Raw genomic sequence first — 27,212 nt, forward strand, 5'->3', positions numbered from 1 at the left:
CGATGTTGATACTCAATTGAAAAGGATTCCCTTTTGTATCATAAACTCTTCCAAAAACTTAAACTGATAAAATTAGCCAATTTCTGAAAAGTGCTGAAGTCAGACCTTACTGATCCAGACTTTCTGGTGGTCTTGAAAGATTTGGGGCTGTATGAGGAATGCATAGAAGCAATCAAGTCCCTAGTCCATGGCTTTTCTGCAAAATACAGAGATTAGGCCAAACTAGACAAGTAAACTAAGTGGAGCGAGGGGACACATTTTTTTCCCGAAGCTTTGTCTGTAGGGAGACCCACAGTCTCAGACTTTTAAAACCCCCGGTGAATATCATCCTTATATTACCTCATACAGCTCATACAGTCACAGCTCATCATACAATAGCTATTGTCAGTCTCTACTGTGTTTGAGGGAAATTGGTCAATTTCCACTAAGAGCATGAGCAGGTAATGGATGGTGATCCAGAGACACCGGCTGTTTGTTATACAATATACATTACCAGTGTTTTCAGAGATGTATCATTGACACAGAAAGTGAGCTGTTGTTTAAAGTCAGCGACATGTTCCCTCCGCCTCCGGTAGTTTGCTTGTTTGCGGTTTTCCAGAAATCATTATGCAGAGTCCTGTATTAAAAATGTACAGGACATATTTTTGCACTATGTAGTAGCCCGTCTCTCTTGCAACATTAGACGGCTAAAGTATAAGGCTGTAAGAAGAAGCAACATGACTTTAGCCTGTATGAAGGTTGGGAGTGTTCCGCTTTGTATAAAAACAGCTTTCCAGCATATTTGCCCAATTCTGTGGCCCCCAGTGAATCTAACCTCCGTTATTCTCAATTTCTGGCTGTGGTTTTTGGGGTTCAGCTTTTGCATGAGTCCGTCACTGGTTTTTATTTGTTGCTGACACAGTGACAAGAAAAGCATTTTGTCTACTGGGCACTTCTGAGGCTGTTGTTTGTGGTGATGTTGTATAGGATGGAGAAAGCGAGAGTTTATCGCAGGACAATTTAGTTGTGTTGTAAAGGTGTAGATGCTCCACTGGTCACTCGGAGTAGGTCAGTGTGCTTCGCTCCTGTCACAGGTTCATTCAGAAGTCTTACAAGTGTTCTCATTAGTGAGTCATTCTACCAGTCACTAATTTACTTGTGGACTTGGTTGAAGCAATCCTCTGTATTTCTTGTGCTGGGGAGTTGTTTAAAAAAAGAAAATCAATTGCCATATTGGAATGAACAAAGTCGCAACATCTCTAGTAAAGAGACAGTAAACAGACCGTGTATTCATAAGCAAGAGAGTGGAGGAGTACGAGCAAGCGATTCATGTGCGCTACCTCCTCTGCAAATCGAGTGTGTGTGGGTCTGTGCGGTGTCTTTTGTGCTGCTGCCGTCTGCCGCGTGCGTCATCTTACCTGGTCGTTTGAGCTGCCGGGGCTGCGTTTGATGCTTCGTACGTGAAGGGATTCTAATGCTGCTGAATTAGAGATGACAGCTCACAAAGACCATCACCACCTGCTCGTTCCTCGGATCTGACGGCAAAGGCGAAGCAAGCCTTTCAACGTCTAACAAGTTGAAGTGGCAGAGCTCGGGGGACATGAATTTGTACGTCAGTCTCAGGTCTTTGCCGGCATGTCCTCATCCTTCCTGTGACAGAGTAACAAGTGTCAACAACAACAAGTGGGAAGTCCGTCCGCGATTGTTTTCCATGGGATTTCAGACACGTTTTGATCATGTTTTGATGTAAAATGTGAGGGAGCACACGGTCAAAGGGTTGTGACCTGTGACAGATGATGGGACCTCTGAGCAACTTCCCAACTTAACTTTGAGTTTTAATGTTAATGTTTTACAAGCAAAACGCTGTGTTAGAAGGTTAGGATCCTTCTGGGGTAGGCATGGTGTTAAGTCGTTTTTCTTTTCTTTTTGGATGAGCTGTGTTTTCCAAAGTACAGCCCGCACTTGTTCCCCCTTGACTTCTGAGCAGCTTCTTCACCCGGTAACAATGTAAAGTGTTTGTCTGTCAAGATATGCTGATCCCACCCTTTTAGATGCTGAAAGCACACAACAGGGACAGAATGCTTAATTTGTACTGCAGCTTCTATCGAGAGGGATTAGCTCTCTATTGGCATATTTCAATATTTTCCAACATTGGAAATAATAAAAATATGCCATGATTTGACATGCTCATGATGAAGCACAAACGGTTTAAAAGAAAACATAAATAGGATCATTGGCTTAACCGATCACCTATTGTTTACAACAAAAGCACCACCATTTATTTTTCGGAATTCGCAAACACAGCAAGGGAGCTGTATTACTTATATCTAACACAATAGCTTAATAAACATGACACATAATTGCAGCACGGTGACCATACTGGAGTATGACGACGTTGTCGGCTCACTGAAAATGAGAGCGGAAAGCTGCTGCTCTTCCCCACACACCTTGGAGAAGTGGCCCAGAATGAAGGGCCCTCATGGGGCTCGGCATCCGGCATGCTCTCCGTTTAGCTCAATTAGCCTGAACTGTTACTGTAATAATGAAATCGCCTCACGGGGGGATGGTGGTACATTTGACCTTCATAAATGGAAGAAAAAAAAAAGTCAAGCAAAGGGGAGGATCTGGCAAAGATGAAGCAAACATGGCCTGTTTTATAACATGGGCCCCGGACCTCTGTCTTTGCCTCTGAATTTGTCAGGCCTACCTACCAGTCTCATCAGATTCCACTGCCACGCCCCATTTATCTCACCCATGTTGTGTAGCCTACCTGCCCCCCTTCCCTGCTGATGACATTGTTGATGATGATACACCATGACCCCGAAAGCATGTGCAGACCCCTGTTCATTGATCTCTCCTGCTCTTTTGACGCCTTTCAGCCCTTCAGGATATTCCTAGGCTTCTCCCGTCCGAAGCTCACGATACAATCTCCCAAAGCCTCAAACCAAGATTGATGCACAGTGCTATTTCTGCTGACAAGAGGGCTGATTGGTAAGGAAGCAAGTAGGGGGCCGGCATGTGACTGTGGCGTTGAGATGGTGAGCTGCTGTGGGGGAAAAGGTGTAAGGTGCAGTGAAGGGCACTTAGAAGAGCCTGGGGAAACACTTGATGGGCAGCGGGAGGCCCAATGCAGCCATGAAATAACAGGTTCAGGAGAACGAGAATCCCGAGCAGGGCTGTGTCAGCTAAAGTGGGAGCCAATCCTGGAGGAAACACAGAGGGAGCAAGTCGGGGTAGTTAATATGCAAAGATACCTTCGGAGATGGGGAGTGCAGCTTGAGGCCAGATCGAACCGCCAGTCAGTGGGAACGTCGCCCTTTGTTCTAAACTACTGAGTGGATGTACAGAAACTGTATTGTGTCATAAGAGACAGTACAATGCAGGACAGGACAGTGCAAATATATTATAATATTCAGTATGTCTCAATTTAAAAAAAAAGAAGATCATTCATAACCTAAACTACAAGACACAGACCACATTCAAAGTTCCACATAATAATGTAAACTGCTCATCACCTGAGGAGGTAAAACACCAAGCAGCTTGGCAGCTTTGCATGCAGAGGCTGTGGGCCATTTGCTTGAAATTAATATTGCTACCACGAACCAACAAGATATATATCAGAGATTGAAAGCAAGATTAATTGCGGAATAGCATTGATCTAGAGAGACGCACCTCGTCACTGTGAGTAAGTTGAGTCACTTGGCACCGGCTCAGATCCTGTATATCTCACAAATGAAATTAGGAACATTCTCAAATGCAGAACTTGGAAGGCGCTCCTCTCGTTTTTTTTGCACTGTGAATGCATTATTAAAATAGGTTGTTCTTTTCTCCTGAGTGGTCTCCCTGAACTCATATTGTCTTCTTCCTGGTATGCGTTGCTAACATTAAAAAGAGGATTGTATTGTTTTGTTTTCACACATGGTTGGGCTCGTCCTTCGACTTACGTTGCCCTCACCTCAAAGTTCCCACACTGAAATCATGTCAAAGCTTCATCTCACCCCTAAATCTCTTACCCCTTAATGTTTAATTATTTAAATTTGTCCAAACACAACATTTGCCAAATAAGAATTGCAAGTGCTTTTTATTGTTTGTGTTAGGAAGAAGAAACCCCCCAGCACAGATAGTGCCTTTCAGTGTGAAAGTGTTGTTCTTCCCTGAAGCTGACGAGAAAAAAAGCAATCCCTGATGCATCTTTGATAAATTACCATACAGTCCGAGAAATTGGTTTTGATTGTATGTTTTTTTGGTGGGGTCTTTTATGGCCATGAGCATGATTATTCAGATTAGATTTTTAGGTTTTGTTAAAATGATTAGTTGATTAAAAGATTAGCTCAACAGCAAATTAATTGACGATTGGCTAAATGTTTAAACTTCTGTGGATTTCTGCACAGCGGAGCCTTTACAGTAGCTAAATGCTAACATGTCATTTTGTATCAGATACTTTTGGTTTTGTAACTGTTGCTGAGATAAAGTCAGCAATTTAAAGCTGTCTAATTTTGATATCTGCTACTTTTGATGGGCAATCATTTATGCATTTCAGTAAATGCGTACCAATCAGTGGGTTACTCAGTGTGACAGCTTTGCAGCCAAAAATGTCCAGACCTTATTTACTCAGGGGATTGGGGTTGTGTATTCTGCAGCCATGTTTGAATTTTGGATCAGATGGGACATGCACGAATGCTCACACTCCACGCAACAACTGCTGTCTTTGATCGGGGCCGTCGGTCTGAGCTCCAGTCGACCTGCTCAGCAACAGATAACGTAATTCTGCTTGGATTGGGAAGCTCCCAGGTGTCAGCTAAAAGAGCTAAATTCAGACTATTGTAAGGTGTTCTGTTTTTATTCTTAGACATTTTATGAGCGAATGTTGATAGTGTCTCTCTCACATTAGATTGAAAGGTGCTACACGTTGCGCCTTGAACTGTATATGAACAGTGGTGATAAAAAAAAGGCCTTGAAGCTCAGTCTGCCCTCCTTGGCAAAGGTAATTTTTTCAGTTCATCGTTAATGGATGGACAAACATACATTTCACATACATTTCAACATTCAGTCTGTGGCTCACAAGCATGGGATTTAAGGAGAGCTGTTTTCCATTATAATCCATAGACTGGGATTTATTTCTAACCAGTAAAGGCTTAATATAGAATAAATGGAGGATGCGGTTTAGTCAAAGCTCCTGCTCATAAGCCTCACTACCAGCCACGTGCTGCTGAATTCTGCAAGAAACATGTCTTCCTGATGTGGAGGCTTCCTGTTAAATAACATGTTAATCCATAATGTGGAGAGATGGTAAAATAAACCCTCAAGGCCTCGGAGTGCTTTCAGATTAGGACACTGAGATGTTGACACTATTATCTATGACTCCAGTGTAGTCAGGGCCTCAACTCCGCTCACCCCTCTGACTGCATGTTTCAGTGAGCACATACAGTAGTAACACTGTGTGACACTGTGCAGATCGTTGACCGTTAGGAGACTTTAATCAACTGATCAGATCCAAACTATTTGCTGTCAAAGTCCGGGGCAATAGTTTCCTAACATCCAAGAGATTAAAATGTATTGGCAATTTCATGGTGATGAGCAATTAGTGGGAAGATTAGTCGATACCAATTTAAGACATTTTTCAATTAGTGCAGCTCATAGCGATGTATATTTTCAAAATGATCATTGATTTTTCAGGTACTGATAATTGCACAACACAGAAACCACAGAAAAAATTACACAGTGGGTTCTACTCTCTGTACTGACCGATGGATTCGCAACTTGAAACCTAAATTATACATTTCTATAATATTCACATATTGTACAACGCAAAAACAAAGCATTGAAATAGATGATACAACTCAACCCGATCGTATATTGTGTGTGTATTCAAATATGACTTGCAATAGTTTCTGTATGGATTCTCAATAATTCAGTTTGATCTGTTGTGGCCCTCAGTGGCGCCTGTGCCTCCATGTTCTGTCAGAGGTTCATTCTGAAATCGTGCCGGGGAAAGTTGTGTATTTAAGGTTGAGGTTGCTGGGTTGTTGGTTTTCCAAAGGTGGCTGTGACAATAGTGAGTATGGTCTCTGATGTATATGTTTCTGGACGTTTTTGATGAGGTCAGAAGCAGCAGCGATAAGAGAAACTGCGGGGACACTTAAAGCGCTTGGCTGTCTCACAGTGACGTAATTGGTTTGTTGTATGGCAGCATCTGCAGTAGTTAGAGTTTAAAGTGAAGCAAAGCTTATTCCGCTCACTGTTAATCTCTTTTTCATTGAATTTCTCCATGTTTAACCCATATACTTTCCTTTACACTTCTTCTCATTTTGTGCTTTGTGTCCTGACTTCTTCTCATTTTCTTTTTTTCTTTTGGTCCTTTGTATCCTGGATAGCCTCTGAATTCCACAAAATCCCCCCTTTGTTCCTTTTCACTTTCGTTTTCTGGTCGACCTCTCTCTGTCTCTGTCTCTCTCCTCTCTCAGCCACGAGCACTGCGGCCGAGCAGATTAATGAGCTTGCCCCGACTGAACCTGACACTGCCGACAACACAGCAAAGACACACAATACAGGACACAGCAAGAAGGGTGCTTGAGGCATTTCACTGAAGGCTTTAGGCATTATTACAGCCAGTGTTATACAGTCAGACGGCTGTAGGTGAGTCAACATTTTGAAATTGCATATGGTGGTTTCCTGATGGTTTTATCCATGCTAGTTCCAGGGATGGCAGTGATGGTTATTTGGTCCAACTCCTTGGTCCAGACTGAAATACAGTATCTCAACATATCTCAGGTGGATTAACGTGAGGATGGCCTTGCTCTTATCAGAGCAATTATTTTCATCTCAGTCTGTGCTGTGTGGCCCCAGGTGCCAGTCACTCACTCCTTTTAAGCATTTATTTAAACAACCTTATTTTTCTCTCACAGCAAAACTTGACAGCAATAAATTCATCCCCTGCTTCTTTGAATATATGAATTCAATCTCTCGGGGTGGCGGTGTGTATTTGCCTAAAATTCCTTTATGGACAAACTAAAATGGTAGAAATTAGTGTGTAAAACTGTTCACTGCATGTTGGCAGTGGGGAATGAAGAAGTGATTCCAGACGAATAGGTCAAGTGCACATCAAGTCAAGCTGAGCTCCATCAGTTTAATTCACATGGTTGCGATCAGTGTTGCAGAATTTCTGCACAGCGTCGTGTGAATAGAAGTTCCCTGTATGGCTGCTTTTAATTTTGAGGCTGAAACATAATTAAGTAATTTTCCTGTCATATTTGGGAGGCATCAAGGAGATTATGGTTTAATGTGGGGAACTGAGCAGCAGCCAGACTGTAACCAGCCAAACTATATCACCCCCCCCCCCCCCCCCCCCCCCCCCCCCCCCCCCCCCCCCCCCCCCCCCCCCTGCCTGTGTAGGAGCATTTACACCTCGGGGGGATTATGCAGTCAGACTACCACAGAACTGGAGGAGCTCCAAAGCAAAGGGGGTTTGGAAACGGATGTTCTTTAGTATTTGTAATTCTCCCTTTTGTCCGTGCCGCTCTTTTTAACGCATCTTTTCAAAAATCCGTAATTTAGTGCATTCTGTCACAACTTCATTCACAACAGTTGTGTTAAGAGGTGTGCCTTGTCTCCAGAGAGCAGCACTGAAGATCTGAAGATTAGCAGGATCATTTGTTTTAGCTTCTCAATGCTGGTTGATATCAGAGTGGCAGAGAAATCCTTCTCAGCCTGGCACAGGCTGTACGGCGGGGAAGTCTTAAAGACTTCACAGAAATTAGAGCGCGGTTTCTTGTTGTCACCGGTGTCTTCTCCAGTGTGGGCCTCTTCCTCTTCCTTTCATGTCCGACTTTAAAGGCGGAGTCAGGTGCTTGCTGTAGAGGTGAACAGCTCACGGGAGAGGATGAGTTCATCTCTGTCGACGGATGTTGGCCGCACCGAACCTCATCCTGTTGTGATTTTTGGACAGACATGGGCCTCATGTGTTATCCATAATCCAGTTCCTTCTGGCTCCAATAGTTGATATTTTAGATTGGTCATTATATGAATGATGTTGCCACCAATGTACTCCATGTGTAAATGTCTTCATGTCTTCTCTTCACTCTCTTTTATCTGCAACGAAACAGTATTTGTGTGCGTCAGTACTAAACAAAGAGGTCAGCTGCATACCTGATTTTATTCTGTATAGTATTTGTGTGAATTAATGCCTGAAGAAGAGATGACACCAAAACGTGTTGCCGGTGTCTGGTGCCCACCAGGGCAGTTGGGTACTAGAGTTAAAGCAAAAAAGCTTTAATTACACATGGATGCTGACGTCCTGTAAGGCTGCCTGCTGGCTCAGCACTTTACAGATAACAGCCTCCTCTGTGAGTGTGAGTGTGTGTGTGTGTGTGCGTGTGTAGCAGCTTCAGGAAGGACGGTTTACATCGAACAATGGTTAATACCATGAAATCATCTGTAATGACTCCAGGACGCTGACGAGGGAAACACACTGTGTCTGCTAATCACTCTGCGGCAGAGAGAAAAAACTTAAATCCACTAATGCGTAGAGACAAAAAACAGTGTATGCAACTTCCCTGCGATATACAGTACAAGATGTCTACTCCATGTTTTTCATGACTCGTAAGATTTATGGTTCTGCAGCGTTGTGAGCAGTGTGACAGCACACAACTACCGCACCTGTATGTCTGTGAAGTCTGACACAACCACGCCAACGAGTGTTGAGTATATGTGCATGTGTAGTTCATACATAAAGGCTTACCATGTACTAATGCAGAGGGCCTGTGTCCGTGTGGTCGATCCAGGCCTTGAGTTGTGGTCTGTGGCGTGTGTTCTGTTTGTGTTGGTTGTCATCTCTTGGGAATGTGTGGCGGTCTGAGCTGTGGGATGAAGCTGCTGCTCTTCCTCCAGGATCTACAGAATCAGTGTGAGAGAAGAGGTGGGAGCCGCACAGCCATAGGGACTGCACTTCAGTCCATGCTAATGCTATGCAATAGTATACACTGTATAGGTGTTCACTATCAAAATTGTAATTGTGCTATTGCTAAGCAGGTCATATTGTGTCAGACACTAGTTAGCAGCTACATGTATATGTGGCCATAGCAAAATGCTATGGCCACATATACATATACATTTAGTGGCATACCAAATGTAAAAGAGTAAACATCCAAGAACCACATTTGATTTTTAGACACACATCTGGTAGTTTTAACAAACTAATTTTAATCTAAATTGAATTAAATGTATTTTTATTTGTATGTTTCTGTGTTTTCACGATATGATCATTTTAGAGGATGCGATTAATGGTTCTGCTGAAAAGCACTAAACTGACATCGTAAATGAGCGTGAACTGAGTATTTAAAATATGTCTCAGTATAATACAATACAGTGTAACAGCACTGGATTAATTGTTGCAGGAATGTTGTATTAGATAGACTGCATTAGATTTTTTTTATCTTGTAACCTATAAACTGGACAGTGAGTGAATGTCCCATCATACACAGCAGCACTGTGTCATGGCATCTGAGACCTCATGTTCACTTTTTAAAAAGTTCACGACCAAAACTATGCTCCGCTTCTCCCCTGAGAGTCACTGTACGTTACAATCAAAGCCTTTCACGAGCAAAACACCTGAAGGTGTTTACTTTGAGGCAGATACAACAAGTGCAGCCTGAGTCACTGCTCCATTAAAGCTGGACAAGCTACATCAAGCAGTTTTTAGTCCTTTTCATCAACAGTTCAAAATATCAGCAAAACTAAATTTTAGTTTGGGATGGATAGATGGACAGACAGAACAAAAGCTGCTGTTGCTATTGTGAAATCCCAACTAAAACACGTCTCAGATTCTTTTTTCCCCCCACCACAAAGAGAAGTGTCTTTATTAAAAATGATGTGAGACAGACCCAGATCTCCAGTATCTCTAGTGGGACAACAACCGCTTCCTGGGCAGATTTGACCAGATTGAAGCTCAACTGAAGTATTGTGAACGTCAGTGAGTCTTCTCCTCAAAACATAGAGGCTGGATCCAAGTGGGAAAAGAGGAGGACTCAGGCTAGAGTTCATGATATGAATTTCATCCAGACTTAGACATTTTCAAAAGGGCTTTAAGAGAGAGAGAGCTCTTCTTAAATCTCATGTGTTTTATTATTCAGCACTGGATATTTCAGCAACACGAAAACCTTCAAAATGTTCCACTCTTCTTTTGAATGTAGATTTATAGGGTTTGTACCCTATAAATTGCATAATGCATCTTATGCACAATACCTAAATATATACATTGTATAAGACATTTGACAAAAGTGATTTTGAAAAAATGATAGTTAGTCTGAGAAGATCATGTCTCTGTTTACTTTCATTTCCCAATGCTTTGTATTTAAGTGGAGAAATACAGTTAATAATTATCATTACCAAAGGCAAAGCCAACCATCTTCCTCCCCGTTACATCATCCCGACCAGTCTGGATTCCCCTCATCGTACGCAACTGCACCTCTCTTTTTAGCTCGGCTCCACAGTCCACAAAGTCTGCTGCAGTCTATTTTTACACCATTGCAATAGCACAGCAACTCTATGTGCGTGGAATATTAAGCGCAGCTCCTCTAACTCACTCTGGCTCATCCCCTCTCCAAGTCATCATCAGCTCTCTTTCAGACACAGAGCGGTGCACACTTCAGTCAAGTGCCAGTCCGGGGGCCTTCGCTCTTCCTTGCTTGCCCTCTTGCACTCTTCCATGGACACACAAAGACAAAAATCAATCTGCTATCTTTTCCTGTACTGTACATCTCTGACTTTCCCTCATCCTTCTCTATTCACTCCTATAATATTCTCTTTGTCTCATGACTCTTGACTCTTCTGTCATGGCGGACTGGCTAACAGACTACTTAATCCCATGATGCATCGGAGGGAGCTGCTGCATTGCCTTTTCGACATGTCTATCTCTGTAAACAAGGAGGAGGAAGAGGCAGCACAATCATGCCTGCCTTGTTGGAGCTTTTTCTTCTCTTTTCTTAATGCTTTTCTTAATTCAATTCACTTCAAATGACCTTATTTATCCGTAAGGAACTTCATTTGTGTAAAAGCATCCGTGCATATCGTACACATTTATCGCAATAACATACAACATACAACATACCACATACAACACCCGAGACTAGTTTAGTTTAAAAAGTAATGAGTCAAACTAAATATTGTTGAAAGAAAGAAAGAAATATTCAGGTTACCTCACTAAAAGGGACTGATTTCCTGGGTCTGATATGCCCTTAGACATCCAATTGAACTACATATAGCTGCATATTTCTCTTTTGCATATTTTTTAGTGCAAGTTTTAAATATTATCAATTTAATTCTGGTGCTTCGGAACATGATCCAGAAGCGTGGTCTTCTGAAAGAATCAAATGTCAATCAGAACAAGGCATTTCTAAACAATGAAAAGGATATTTTGTGTCCTTCACTCATCAGTACCAAAAGTATTCTGCTCTGAGACAACTTCTTCTGTCTTGCTCAGGTTTACAGAAAGGAATATTTGTGAGAGACAGAGACACACATCACCATAACACACAAGACCCTTGCCCCTCTGCCAGCAGCACGGCAGGCGACGTATCTATTCCGGACACATTATTCATCAATCACTGCAGCTCCGATGCTCACAGTATGAAATATGGATTCCCAGAAAATCTAATTGGCTAGATTGGCGCTCAGCCTTGATGAGATCTCTGTGCCTTTTGTAAGAATCTTGTTGTTGTTTATAGAGAATATAAAGAGGTGAAATAAGGTGGACCTATACGGTTGGACAGTCAGCTTTCTATTGAGCAGCAACAGTGCATGTATCTAATTTTAAATCCTTTTGGTGGTTTCAAACTGACACAGAGAACGGTTTATGGTTAAATTATGTATGTGCTGTCAACTCAAGTTTTACTTTTGACTTTTACCACAGCGGAAAAGCGAAAGAAGAGCGGTAGATGTAGTGAATAGTTTTTTTCATTGTAGTGCTTATTTGTTTTCAAAGCCAATGAATGGTTCGTTTTGATAGATTCGTAAAAAGTTGTCATCTGATGTTGAATGTGGTGTACAACGACAACAAATCCCCTTGGGGTTCGTGTCTTGAGATTGTGGTGCGACTTGAAATGTTAAGTCATGTCTCCAGTTCTGTCGTTATTCTGAAATATTCTCCTGAAACAATGACAGTGGGCTGCATATCCATGGACATTATTCTTTCTATCCCATCAGTGATGACCTTTCTCTCAAGCTTATGGTTGTGAGGAAAAGTGAGGTAAAAAGTACAGGCAGCCAGAAGAGGCTGCAACGTTGACTCTGCGCCACTTGATTCTGGTCCCCCCGGTTGCCTCATTCGGGCGATGAGCTAAGAATCCTCACACTATTTGACACTGTAGATTTGGCAGTTGCTTTTTGCACTTTACCGGACAAGTCACATTGACCCATTTGCGCATACAGCATTTCTGCACGCAGCACTCTTTCTACCACACACTATTGGTACACCCGTCAGCCGTCAGGGTTAATTTGGGGGTTCAGTGTCTTGCCCCATTGACATGCAGGCTCGGGGGATCGGACCCTGCACCTTTATTGATAATTGTTCCATCTAAGATAAAGAGCTCCAAATTATTCCACACAGATGACCTTAAGTTGTGGTTATCTGGTCAGCACGGCGTTTCCTGCTAGTGTCCACGTTAGATTATTTATTAGCCTCGTATTAGCTTAGTTACCTTAGAGGTCAATGAGACATTGGTCAAGCTAGTAAGTGAATTTTACTAAAGAATTTTAAGAATGTCTTCGGCTGCACCAAAAGGCAAACGTCTGCAAACTGTTATTTAATGACTGATAATCACAGTCATTAAAAATGTTAAAATTTCCCCCACATTCCGCCCAGTTTGCTCACGTTAGCACTGATTCTCAGCAGACCTTATTTTCCATGCAACACATGCAGAGTCATTGTCAGATTCCTGCCCTTTTCAAAGAAAGCAGCCTACTGCATATATCGTTTTTCTTTTGGCAGAAATAAATTTTAATTTTAGTGCAGCTTAAATACTGCATGCTTCGCCATCGTGTGCATTCCAAAAATACCCCTGCCTCTCCACTTGAAGTGACAGCACATCTTCTATTATTTAACTAGCTGTTGTGATAGCTGTTAAAATGTATGAGGATACATTTACTGTTGTGTGAGCAAAACACTCAGAACCCTACAGTCCAGGCAATAATATAATAACTCCAGAATTTATTTTCATCATATGAAATAGATCCATATACTGATTTAGAATACAAACAGGCAGCTAATTAGATTCTTGAGCTTGGTTTATGGGCCTCAGACATCAAGGCAAGGCCACCGCTTAATTTTCCCTATTTCTAAACAATCCCTCGACTTGAACCGGTGATTAGATGCAGGATACTGCGAGCTCCTTTATTCTCCCCGTTCCTTTGTCTCCGGTTGCTTTGTTTCTTTGATTGTCTCAGCCAATATTTCTTAGTTCTTTACTTCTAAGTCTCTCCGGAGCCTCATCTGGAGGGGTTCTCTGCCTCAATAAAGAGTGAAGTAACTCACGCTCTACAGGTTGCAGTTGCGAGTTGACCGTTAAAACTTTCCTTTGCTTTACATGGTAAATATGATGAAAGACAGAGGAGACTCATTTTAGAAGCAGGCTTCCTTCTTTCCCAGCAACTCTGCCCCTAGCATCGTCCCAGCATCTGTTCGATTGGATTATTTCCTTATCGACTACACTGGCATTCCTCAACACAGCTGTTCTGAGGACACAGAATATGCTCACAAGGTCACGTGGTTTGGCTGGAAGGTCTAACTCTCTACTTGTGCTTTTATCATATATTCTCATACATATATAAATATATATATATATATACTTAGTATAGTATTGTCTGATTTCTGACAACGTGGATTTTACACTTTTGATTCTGTTTTTTTCCTGCACCACGAGGAACTATCATTAAGTTTGTGCTGCACACATTAGCTTGCTGTTAAGTCAGTGAAGTGAGTTCAGATGCGCCGCACTCGTCGCTGTGTACTGTCTCGTCACAGCAGCACTATACGGCCCAGCCGACAAGCCCAGTGACTTTCCACCGCCCTTGGATTTTTGGAGATGCTGGGAACTACAGGTCTCCATGGCAACAAGATTATTACATCACTGCTCTCCAGCTGCTGTCGTCAAGCTGGTGTTTGGCCAAGCTCTGCGGCAGCCCAACAGTGACTCCACACACTCATCACACACACACACACACACACACACACACACACTGCTACACATACCCAAACCCTCACTCTACAACTCTACAGGAGCATTACCATATGTTCAAACATATCAGGATTTTGACAGAAGCTACTAATTTCCCTTTGCTTTTGAGTATAGAATCTATGGATAATTATATTTATCTTAAGTTCACTTATAGTAAGTAAGTAGGAGTCCAACAGGAATTCATTAGTTTTGGTCTTAATCGTAAACTCTAAATATTTGATGGTTCCTGATTCTCAAATCTGACACTTTTCTGCTTTTTGTTTTACATGTTAGTAAATTGATTTTGGCCAATTGCTCCTCCAAAAAGGTTGTTCGCATTTGGCTCTAGGAAATTGTGATGGTCGTTCTGCACTATTTAACTGAAGCCCTACTTGAAAGTATGTAATGAAGAAATACAGAAAGGAAAAGGAATGCGGAATATAGGAAGGAAAAGAAAGAAAACAGGAACATGATAATGGTAATAAATGTAATAAATTAAAAGTTAGACTGCTTCATTACAAGTTATACAAAAAAATCTTCAATGACCATAAATAGGAGAAGTTTTTGCAGTGTCCTTCTGAGAATCTGTCTGACTTCTCCACTAGCCTCCTTTACACCAGTTTGGCTTTTGCCTTGGGGAAGGTTAGTCCTTAAAATGTTTGGCACTCTTTAAACGGGGTTAACAGTCTATGCTATGTGGGCTGGGTCCCTCTGGATGTCCGTTACAGATGGCCACATGAAAGAAACTTACCTGGAGGATAGGGTTGTGATTGGTACAAAAACCTCCAATGGTATCAGGCTTGTCGTTCGTGTTGCTTCACAACAGCGGGCTCCCTTCTCTTTACCCCTGTCCCTGCCAGCCAGGTTGTTTCAAGTTCAAGAGGGTTGAAAAATTCACCGTGTCCCTCAGCTGCGTGATTCATCAAGCTGTCAGTACTGCCGCCGACCGGACAGTGTATCCCAGAAGGCCTTGTGCACTTCCTGCTTCAGCAGGGGTCAAAGTGACCTTCCCGCCCGAGTGAGCTCTCTGCCCTGACTGTGTTCCTTCAGCCGAACTGGACATTAATTTGTGTGCAGCATGTCGTCTGCTCTTGGGTCTCACGGCGAGAGTCGAGGATATATGAAATGAATATCACGTGAGTTTTGACTGGAATGAGAAGAGGAAAGAAGGAAGAAGAGAGGATGGATGTTAGAGTGATCCCCAGGGGATTCCCACCTGGTTGGCTGCGGCAGTTTACCTTAAATGCTTTAAAATGTAACAGTATATAAAGAAATGAATATGTATATGAATTTTCAAAATACTTATCTGTTCATTCTGGCCATGAGTGTTACCTTTCATCCTCTTGCCCTGGCACGTCCAGTTCTTACATAATGCAGGTACATTTTTGAGAAGATCTAAAATAAGAGTTATGATGTCAGTGCACATATCTGCAGAGCGGTCACGGGTGGTGGGAATTAAAAATGTATAAATCACCAGAAGGTGGAGGATAATGCAGCAGAATGAGAGGTGGTAGAAGTCCAGGAAAAAATATGTCTAGGGCAAAAGATAAACAAGGGAAAAGAGAAGTCAGAAGAAACAGCAAGGAGGATAATCATTTTGTGTTGAAACAAAATTTGCAGGGTTTCCAGGCCGCTTAACTTTCTCTTTGTTCCTTTTTACCTGGCATTGACTAAAACGTTTCATTATAATGTTAAAAACCAATCGCACAGTGTAATGACTATAGAAAAATGACACCATCTGCACTCATATTGGTCCCCTATAAGCCTTGCTTTCACCACGTGTTTCTTTAGAAAAAGAATCCCGTTGACGGAGGAAGACATGCTGGTGAAGCAGGACAGTCATAGAAAATAGAAACATAAGAGATAAAATAAAAGTGAACCTTTGTAAGGCATTCATTCCATGGAGAGAGCTCATGGAGTTGAGAGGCTTATATGCAGTTTGTCTTCTTCCTACTAGATCAGTAAGTAACACAACCAGCCTACTTATTAATACTACCGGACATTTAACCACAGGTTGTTCAAATTTGGATTTTTAAAGTTGTTTCCTGCTTTGGACAGCAGCCAGGCTAGTGGCATTGAGTCAGCCATGACGCTAACACTGCGGCTAGTTAACCCCAGGAGCCAGAAAACGAAGTAGGAGCTCCAGTGTACAAACTTTTCTTTCTTCTTCTCCGTTATCTCCAAAGTAGGGGCATGTAAGTTGTCTGTTGCCTTTTTTAGAGAAGCGATCGCGGCTCACCTCTTTAACTGCAGCATCCGTCAGCAGGATCGCAGTCATTTAAGCCAAATACCTTCTCCCTCTTCAGCATGGCTTTGATCCCATAGAGTAAGAGCTGCTCGAGAGAAGATAAGCCTCAGAAGTGTGCGGATTATCTTCCAACCCTGTGCATTATCCTACACCCCTACCCCTGCTACTTAAGCATTAATCACAAACATAAAAAAACATATTTATTCATGTCAAGGCTACGCATGGGCACAATCTCAGATGAAGACCTGGGATTGCCGACATATATCCTCAACAAACTGGAACCAGGAGACAGCTACTGCCGAACTATGAGAACTGACTTTGGGATCCATTCTTTTTGCTAACGAGTTAACCATGACTTAGAGGCTGAGAAGTCAATGTCAGGTAACTATTTATGCAATCAAATGTTTCCTCAAGCTGAACATCTAGATTTGTTACATGATTCGGAATGATTCTGAGCCACCGTTCTAGACCACTGGTGATATAAATCATATTCCAGTCATGGTAACTCAGACTCTGGTCACCTGCTGTAGATCTGTGTAAACAGAGAGCACATGCCCTGTGTGCCACAACAATATGGTTGTCGCTAAACATTTAAGTGATGATCACAGCTCAGCCACTGTATTGCAGCCACTGTTTTCCTCTTTTCAACATTTTGATTAAATGAACTTTAACTACAAGTGTACCCATTATGCCTTGAAGAACATTTTGCTGTATACTCTGCAAAGTACCCCCTCACATTATTGGAAGTTTTCATTGGACTTGATCTCTATTAACCTTTATTACAGTGGTAGGTTTAGAAGAAAAATGAATTGTTTGTTTATATAGTTTTGACATTCAGTTATTGCAAATCCAGTTTTCGTATGAGTGGCCTTAGTTTCACCCAGCAAAATGACTGTTCACACTTCTGTATATGTCTGTAAGGGATTTAAAAGGTGGTGTAAGGTAATAAGGTGACAACTATTAAATTAATGACATGTCCCCATTATACATTAATTTACAAAGACATTAAAATGGACAAATGAGCAGTGATGTCAAAAAAATAATTATAAGAATTAATTCTGAAACTGGATTACCTATTTGCGGAGGTCAGGGAAGGTCAGAGAAGTACAGGACGAAGAATGTTTATTTTATTTTTCATTTTATACTTTCACTCTAAAACACTGTCCAGTCCGAATCGGTGACAGCTGACTGAATGATAAAAGCTTCAAATTGCAAATGTTTAGTGCGTCATCAGATGTTTCAGTGCGATTAGCATTTCCCACAAAACAGGATCTTTTGAAGTTGATTTGCCTCAAAGCTTTTCTCATCCTCTGGCAGGATGATGACTTGCCCTGATGCTTTCTTCTGCACTTGTCTTGTCCATCATGCACATTCCCCCCGTCCTCTCCTCTGTTCTGAATATACGGCTCAGCTGATGGCCCTCATTAGTTAATTAGTGAGTTCTGACTCAGCAAAAATCCCGAGACCCCAGTTTCCTACACTCTTACGTGAATTTCAATGGGTCGCTAATTTGCTCTCGTGGGAATAAACCACCGTGAAAGTGCTCATGGTGAGATCGTATAGAATCTGATAAATCAGCTGCATTATTCTCATCTATGTGCATGGCATATCCACTGGGGATGTGGGGAACATGTCCCTCTCATTTACAAAATGCTAATATTGTCCTTGCATTCCTACAGTTTATGTTTTATTTGCTCTGTTAAACCTATCCAAGCAGTTTTTTCCAGCCTCCAGAGCCAGGATGAGAAAAGCTTTGAGTTGATAGATTATTTGAAATAATCATTTGTGTTGCCTCAATTACTGCCATGTAATCACAGGGATACAGTGAGCATGATGTTTAGTGAGTAGTTTTGGGAATATTTTGTGTTTTTTGCCCTGGGTATCCGATCACAGGCTACCTTCATGCCAATGACTGGAGGAAGTTGTTGGGGATTCAACTGCACTCTGAGCTGAAACGCTACTACAACTTAATGCTTTCAGACTATTATCTGCTTCTATTAGGGACTTTAAAATCATTAGGATTTTTTTTTTACTTTGCGCAAAAAAAAGACAGTGCCCCTGTTGTGAATTCTTTAAGTTACAGAGACGGTGTTGAATCTTATTGCATATAGCTTCGAGCTACGCAAACAGAGTATGTCATGTTATGTAAGTTACTTGTTAGAGACGTTCACAGGAGTTTTGTTCACTTTACATTATGGCGGTTGCCTGTACAGTAGTCAGAGACTCCATTTGTGTCCCTGCAACTGTAGAGTTTGTAGTGAGGAATGTTGAAGGTTGTGTGTACGTACCTCTGCTCCTTTAAGATGAAGCTGTAAATACAGTATAGTGTTTTGACTAGATAGCAGATCTCGCACAGTACCTGATTCAGGCTTGTCGCTAACGTGTGATACAATTTCATTTTGTTGTATTTTATTTGATCAGTTTAGGAATTGTGCATCTATTTAAGTTGATTCGTAGCCTAGTGACTAACATCTTACTCATTTGAACTCTACCTGGTGACCTGGTGCTCTCTGATAGGAGCCCTGTAGCAGCTCAAACCCAACAGCCCTATTTATGATGCAAACATTAACAACGTTATTTAAGGAACAGTTTCACATTATGGGAAATATGCTTGTTCTCTTTCTAGCTGAGAAAGAGAACGAGCTGGGTCAATAACACTCCCATATGTGCACATTCAATATATAACTGGAGCTAGCATACGGTTACGGTTAATTTAGTTAAGCAAAAGGAAAGTGGGGGGATACAGCTCGAAGCTCACAAATTAACAGGTTGGATCTTGTTAACTCTCATAAAATGCCACCAGCGTGACTACAAACAACTATATTTTACAAAGGTGGAAAGATTTCTTAAAACTGATCAATTTTCCCACAGAGCAATAAAGCAGTTTTGATGTTCCTTTTATGTAAATAATCATAAATATTTTAAGCAATGATTTTATGCACTGCCACGGCACTACTTATTATGTTTCCTCTGTGGGGGCTTATTTGTATGACAGGCTCTATTACAAACCACATTAATGACATTAAGAATGCATCTCAAAGTCAGTTACCAATTGAAAGGATCAATAATTGCTAATGGAGTCTAATAGTGATCAAGGCCTCAGAACCCAATTTTCTGTTCAGTTTGGTTGAACAGACTTGCTCCAAGTCTGGTGGACTATTTCACTGCAAACATCCATCATTTGATCATTTGACATTTGGTCGATATTGCAGCATTGTAGCAATGATGAATGCAAGTCTGACTATTATTAAGGAACATCACAGCTCTGCCCAAAAGAACCGACTGGTTATTTGCGTGCACTTCTTTAACAGGATGCTTATACAGCAACAACCCAGCACACATTAACTGTTTGCCTTCAGATGACACATTGATGCTCATTTACACATTGATGCTATGGACATCTGGCTTGAATAGGGCTTCTTCACGTGTTGGTCATCCTCCCTATCATGCGGTACATTCAGGGACACAAGGCCTTTTATGTTACAGACTTGGCAACATGTTTATTGTGACCCCTTGCACACATTTATATTTGTTAATATTGATATATTGATTATAGCAGCTTCAAAGAAATGCCTATGCTACATAATAAGTGATAAGTTGTGGTGATTCAAGGTTAAAGTTGTCTAGTGTCAAGTGGTGCTGGGATTTCAGTCTCGTGACCAACCAGCTTATACTTACAAAAGATCTCAACTCAAATGACTACGAAAGTATCATAAATAAAATATAGATAAAAAGAAAACACAAATAAAACCAAACTGATATATGTTTACAGTGTAAACGCAAATGCACATCTGTTCTGCATTGTTTTTCTGTAAAATAAGTTTTCATGCAGGATAACGTATAAGCCGATACGGTATGTCTGTGAAAGGCTCACATCAACCGATATACTTTATAGTAGAAATATTCGCCCTCATAGTTGCTCTGCCCACCAATCTTGTTGAAATATGTCACAAGTAGACACTGCTTTATTTGAAGGCTCCAGGATCCAAAAAAGGTTGATAACCACCTCAATAAAACACAAATGATTTGTGGTTGTGCTCAAATGTAATACGGTACGGAATCTATAATCTATCTATAAATTGTTGCCTCAATCGCCTTCAAACTGCACGTTAATCTCTGCTCTCATTTTTTGCCCCTGGCTCATGTGAAGACAACCACTCCGGGGGATGGACGGCTCACTCTCCTGCGGAATTGAAATGGGTATTGGCAGAGGTTGCCTGTGCTGTTTACCCATGTTGCGATGCCCTACAAGGGGAAGCTGGTGCGGCTGTGGGGTTTAGCCGGGCATGTGCCCTCAGCAGAGGCTTAGCTTACACTGGGGCGGTGGGAAGTGCCCTGTGAAATGAGCCAGCTTGGCCTCTGTGTGATTATATCCAGCTCAGTCTGACCTGCAGACTGACCCCCTCCAACAAGCCACACTAAAGACTTCAAACGTAATCTAGCAGCCTCCGAAAACTGTCGGTCAGTCAATTTTAGTATGAAAAGCAAATGAAAACTTTGCTGGGTTGCTGGCCGCGCTACCGACGCAGGGAAACAAGCAACAACATGAATCGTCAGAAGCTCTTTGTAGCATGCTGCCGCTGCTCTCTGTAAAGGCATCCCCTCCTTGACCGGTCTGTCTTGTGGGAAACTACGTCGGGCCCAGACAAAAACAACCTGAATCATGGTTTAAGCCCTTTTTCTCCTTTCAGCCAGTGTGGTTTATGCCAGGAGTGTGTTGTTGAGCTGAGGGCTGTGCGACATGAATGAGAACGAGTCCTCGCTGTCCTCTCAGGGGCTCAGTGTATCTCTGCAGCTAATTGTCTCCACCGCCATGTGTCGGGATGCTGAATGCTGCAGCAGTGTTGTGCATGTCACAGGCTGCTGTTTGCCTCTGGCAGAAATGGAGGAAAACCCGTGAGGATTCGAACAGCAGGTGCAATAATAAAAAACAGTTACTTGTAAAACTTTCACGTAAATGTCCGCCTCAAGTGTTTATCTTATTTCTGTAGAAATCAAATCGATAATCTCACATGAACTTCCACACACACACACACACACACACACCAGCTGTCAGGAGTCGGCTTACCCATTATCTTTCTTTAATCCCTCGACTTGTCTCAGTGGTGTGTGTCCCTGTGTGTGTCTTTATGTATTCGTATATGTGTTTGTCAGTGCATGAATGTGCCTCCTATGCTGTTGTATGTATGTCTGTATGTTTGTAGTGTTTCGATGTGTGTGTGTGTGTGTGTGTGTGTGTGCGAGTGTTGCAGTCCCATCAGTCTATCCAGCTCCACTCTTGTTAAATGTGAGCAGTAATGCCCTCGTTATCCTTCCACCCTAGAACGAACCAGCCCATGCAGAGCAATAAGAGCGTTGCAATCTTTTTTCAGACCTCTCATTGCAAACCGAATTTGGTTCTTATTTGTCCACCGTGTTAAATCAAGTAGCCCTTTCTAAAGATGATGATCTAAAATTGAAACAAGCCAAGGGATTGGACAATATTTCAAGCTTATTTCCCCTATGCCTATGTGATGATTTCCGAAATTCATGATGGCGTAGATATTTTGTCGGTTCACTTGAGCAGAGAAGCAAACAACCAGTTTATGCATTTATAAAAACTGTGCCGGAAAAAGCATTAGTGTCTCCAAACATCACCTCTCCTCCTCGGCTCTTACATCCTAATTATAATCAGCAGAAGATGTTGTCAGTCCTGTAGATATTAAATGCAGCCATACTTGGTGTAACTGGCAGCTATAATATTCTGGCTTTTCTCAATGTGCCTCTGCATTGCCTTTAGTCTTCTGAAAACTACTTCATGTGATCGCTTATTTTCCAGCTGGCACACTTGCTGCTGTGTTGCAACCGAGCAGCATTTTAATGACTCAGCAAAACCTGTGTTCTGGCTTCCTTTGCATCCCTCTTGATATTTGCAGGCCAGTGCGATTACACAGCCAGTGAACACTGTTCATTGTGAAGCCGCTGTTTGTACAGACTTCCGCGGTGTTGCCCAGCGCGATGTCCACGACATTACAGGATGCTGAGTGTAATTAGTCAGTCGTTTGGGTAAAGGGGGAGGGGACAGAGTTTTTTTTTAATCACACAGATTAATTAGTATATTTTTCAAATTTTACTTTTATATTAATATTCCAAAAATTCCACCCTGCACGGTTAGAGAAAACCTATGAATGATATTGCTCATTTTACAACATAGAAATGAAGACAATAGCATATTTCCAGTAAGGTTCAACTCATTGTGGACTAACTGATGTGAAAACGTACGTGTTTTACAAAGCTTCATTGGAATTCTAAACTTGTGCTAATTCTCTGCTTTTGCGAGGGTGACCTGGTGTGTGCCCGTCAAAATCTCCTCGGCTAATGGAATCCAGCAGGCGGAATCTATTGACGTGATGTGACTAGACTCTCATGCAGTTATGAGTTGGTTTGCAGTAACTCGTGTCGTCAGAGATATTTGAGTCTGACACAGGAGATGTAATGTGACAGAGCCGGTGGACGGCGAGAGCGGCAAAGAGAGGCAGTAAAAGACTGACTGATCTGTTTTCAGGACGCTGGTGCAAATCTGGGAAATGAATGTGCTTTGCAGTCATTTTAAGAATAAAAAGTGTGACAATCTGTCAAGTACATAAAATGCCATTTTCCCCTGTGTCCACTTGGAGCAGGAGCAATATACTTCTTCTTTTCTATCAGTGCTCTTTATGCACTGACCTTGATCTCTGTGTGTATGACCTGGTCTGCCATTATTTTGATCATAAGCAACATCCATGATCTCTCACTGTAATTTCTGCACTTTCCTTTCACCAGTGATGTGAGCATTTCCCACCATTAATTGTATAAGAGACTAAAGGAGAGATACTAACCTACTTTGCTTACAAAAAACAATGAAAACCATCGGAGAGGGCGCTCTACCCTGCGCACACGCGCTGTATATACAACAATTTCAAGATAACTTGAGAAATGCATTTTTGAAGTATGCATGACATCATTATTCTGACTTCCTCATGACACCACTTATTATAAATCATATGATGGGGGATTAATTTAGGATCAATATAGGCTTAATTGCCTCTCTAGCTCTGTTATTTGCAGAGATGTCTTGGAAAATGCTTTTTTTTTTGTAACATTTTTGTAGACATTGACCTTGGACTGATCAGCTCCAAAAGATAGCCATCGTGAGATACCCTCCCAGGTAATAATCCCACCAAGTTGAAAATCTTTTTGAGCTATTTAGTACACACATATACACAAATGCACATATGGGCGAAAACAACACCCTAATGGAAAGAAGGGACCAAAATGCTACTTTACCAGAAGTGAGTACATGTTACATCTAAGAAACAACCATTTGAAAAACGCTAAAAGCCTAGTTGAAAAGGTTTTGCTTCCAGTGCACCGTCCTGCTGCTGATAATGCTGCTTATCCTGGAGACACCTGCTCGGATACAGGAGCTTTCTTCCTCTGGACCCACTGATGTATGCAAATGAAGCAAGGGGGGAAAAAAATTGTTTTGCTCAGTCATTAAAATGCCATTCAGCTGCAACACGGCAAGTCTTCTGCAACTATATTTTCAAATGCGTGTAAACAAAGTTACTGTCGCAAAACAAACTGCTAGTGTGTGTTTAACTGCCTATAGTGTATAAATCATAGGACCATTCTCTTGATTTCTGACTCTGCAAGTGCAAATGGTATGGTTACTCACGTGGTCACAAATTGTTTATTTTGTTCGATATAGGCCCAGCAGAGAGCCTTCATGGATGATTTATGAGAGTATGAGCCTGTTATTCTCTAATGTTGTCCGCTGACTTTCATATTTCAGCACACACCTGCATGAGGTTCAGAATATCATACTGTACGATACACTTCCAGGCTGTTTTTTCCCCCATGTATGCAGTGTTGAAGGTCCTGTGTGGGTGGTTAATCATTGCTCATGTGCTGAGGTTATATGGATGAGATGAATAAGGCAGGGGCCTGTTCATGCCCGCAGGGGAAAACACTGGAAAGCACAATATTGTAGTATTGTGTGTACAGTGGCTTAGTAAAGGAGATAATTTTGATCTGTGCATCATATTCTCAAACTCAAAGAGTTTTTGCATTCATACACAAATCTTAAGTTTGAAAAAAGGGTTCTCACTTAAGACAATATGAGCATTATCACCTCACTGTATGAAACTATTGCTCAGGACTACACCATCTGTTTCAGTGATTTTCTAATGTAAACAGCTGCTAAGTGACTTTTCTCTGTACTTGTTACAACCGTGACTAGTGAGTGGGCAGTAGTTCCGCTAAGAAAACTACTCTCAGCCAAGGCCGCTTTTTAAATATCATGAGGCTCCAGACCTACATCTTGTTCACTATCAAGTCACAGGGACTTGATTATTTGTTAATGTGAGCCACTGGAATTCTTGATACATGCAACAGTAATTTATGCATTTAGATACATCATAATTTGCACTATTATTTAGTCTTACCCAACTATCTAGGAGGCAGCTATGATGTGAGTCTGGGATGATTGTATACATCTGTGACATTTGTTAGCCTAACCCTGGCTACTGTTGAAGCTCAAATTCATTACTATCTTGAACTGCGCATGATAATGCTTATTGTTTTAATCCTGTCATTATTTGTTCACTAAATTCACTAATGTTGTCAAGCTACTGAAGACCATGCCTGCAAAACTGTGGAAGCAGCTAGCAGCATCAATGTCATCGCTTCACTTGCTAGATCAGCTTCTGCTGCTGGATGATTTACAGTCGCGTCGACCTCTGGGCTTGTAGCTTTGAACTATGCAGCTGTCTTGGGGATTTTTAACGGTGGACTTTTTTGTTTTGTTTTTATACTTTCACATTTCTTCCCTTGTAACCCTAGTGCATTTATACGGCACAGCTCTCAGCAGAAATTAAGATTGGTTTATTATAATTTCAAATCTTCTTGTGAAACCATTCGATTGAATATAAAATATGAAAGGGTAAAGATCAATGATTGTGCTCTACAGTTGACAGTTTATAAATGGTGATGGTTGGAATGAAAAATGATTCTTTTCTTTCCATCAAGGTTTTTATTTATCAAGAGAAGATGACAGAAAAAAACATGAAGGAACGTAAGGTGCTAAGAATCCAGAGTTTGAGAAATAGGGATTGTTTGAAACCTTGTTTTTCTCATGGCATCTGGCTGCTATCGAGTGAAATACACAATCCCTCAGCAAGCGGAAGTCAAACATACATACAAACGTTTGAGGCATACAAAAAACACATGCAGTTATGGCTTGAGAGAACAATACATTGCCTGAACCAAACCTTACCCTAACTTAAAAACGTGACTTAACCTTAAAGTTTATTGATTTTTACATAATTTGGACTATGTCTGGATCCACTCCATTAGAAAATTTCCAAATGGCAGAAATCTTGCCGGTCCAATCAGAACCGTTTAACTGATAATGGGCGGGGTTTATACCATGGTGGAGAGAAGCAACTTTTGTAATCAACCAAGATGGCTGCCACTGATGAACAAGCATTTGACTAAAAGTAGCCAATTCAAATTTCTCCCAAAAATGGCAACACTGGTTCACAAACATTGTGGAATCATCATCACATACATCTCCTCTCTGCTCTAGTCTGTTAAAAAATGTTTGCGTCGCTCAACAGACACATGATTCGTTGCTATCCAATTGCGTCTGGAGGCATTTTGGTCTGCATCCATTGGTAACACCTTTTGGAAATCGAAAATGAACTGAGAGGTCCTAGACTAATACTTATTTGAATATTAGTCTGTCACGCCAGGCTACTTGACGGCATGGCTGCTGAGTTTCTTTGTTAAGGCCACTTGGTGTATAGGACAAATATGCCAGGTCAAAAGAGGAGCTAGTTGCAGGAGACTAACATCAAATAAACCTAAACAGACATGATGATGACACTTGGTGAATAAACCGAGTCAAATCAATACAATGGCTTCAGCAAAGGAGCATGTGGTCACCTCCTCCATTTTGTGAAGGCTAAGACCCAAGAGTAGTAAGAAGCACGAGCTTCTTGACCATTCATAATTCTCAGGTTTCCTGTTTGCCTTTAGTCTAGCTGCCTTCATTAACAGATCGGTACTAGGAGGAAGCCGTTTACTGCTGCTCTGGTTCAGTTTTCCATTCACAAAATCCCTCTGGCAGCATCCTGAGTGTTATGACTGACGGACACATTGTCCCCAAAGGAGCTAAACCAATTAATACAAGTGTGATGCATTGGTGGTGCATTCTGGGAAGTGTGAGGAACCTGGAGGATACATGACCACTTATATTTGTCTGAGAGTTTTGTATTGCACCATCTGGTACAGTACTACTGATGAAATAAGAAAAGGATACACCATGTGCATGTGTGAGAAGAGCTTTCAGATAGCTAAATGTATGTAGCAAGTGTGTGAACACCAAAACACCACATTGCCCTTCTTGAATTCTTGTCTGGATGCAACTGCAGCAGACGGCGCCTCCACTTATCATGGCCCATGATCAGTAACACGTTTGACCTGCTTGCTGCTTGATCAGGGCAACAGTATTGCCTGTTAGCACTTTTTACATGGTGAACCACTCTCTGTGGTGTCAGAGCTCTAAGCTTTTATTACAGCCCTGACCTTCAGTGCTGCTTGTAGCACACAGACAAGGTGTTTCCAATTTTTTTTTTATATTTGTGCTTTTATGAAATATTGTCTTTAGCTCATGTTGAATCATCATTCTTGCATTTGTATTCTGTTCTGCTTGCAATATTAAATTTGTAGCAGAAAGTCTTTTTCTTTGCACATCT

General features: G+C 41.6%; 1 protein-coding gene and 1 long non-coding RNA gene across 2 annotated transcripts in view; one reads left to right on the top strand and one right to left on the bottom strand.

Moving 5' to 3' along the window:
- LOC118302588 (FERM domain-containing protein 5-like) overlaps positions 1 to 27,212 on the top strand; it is a 58,851-nt gene that overhangs the window by 1,301 nt on the left and 30,338 nt on the right. The window lies entirely within an intron of this gene.
- LOC118302590 lies at positions 7,359 to 15,413 on the bottom strand. The gene is made up of 3 exons (XR_004790607.2): positions 14,938 to 15,413; positions 8,717 to 8,868; positions 7,359 to 8,067 (listed from the first exon to the last, which is right to left on the bottom strand). It is a non-coding gene; the product is annotated as an uncharacterized LOC118302590 (long non-coding RNA).

Source organism: Scophthalmus maximus, chromosome 4, assembly GCF_022379125.1.
Source record: "Scophthalmus maximus strain ysfricsl-2021 chromosome 4, ASM2237912v1, whole genome shotgun sequence".
NCBI classification, from domain to species: Eukaryota; Metazoa; Chordata; class Actinopteri; order Pleuronectiformes; family Scophthalmidae; genus Scophthalmus; species Scophthalmus maximus.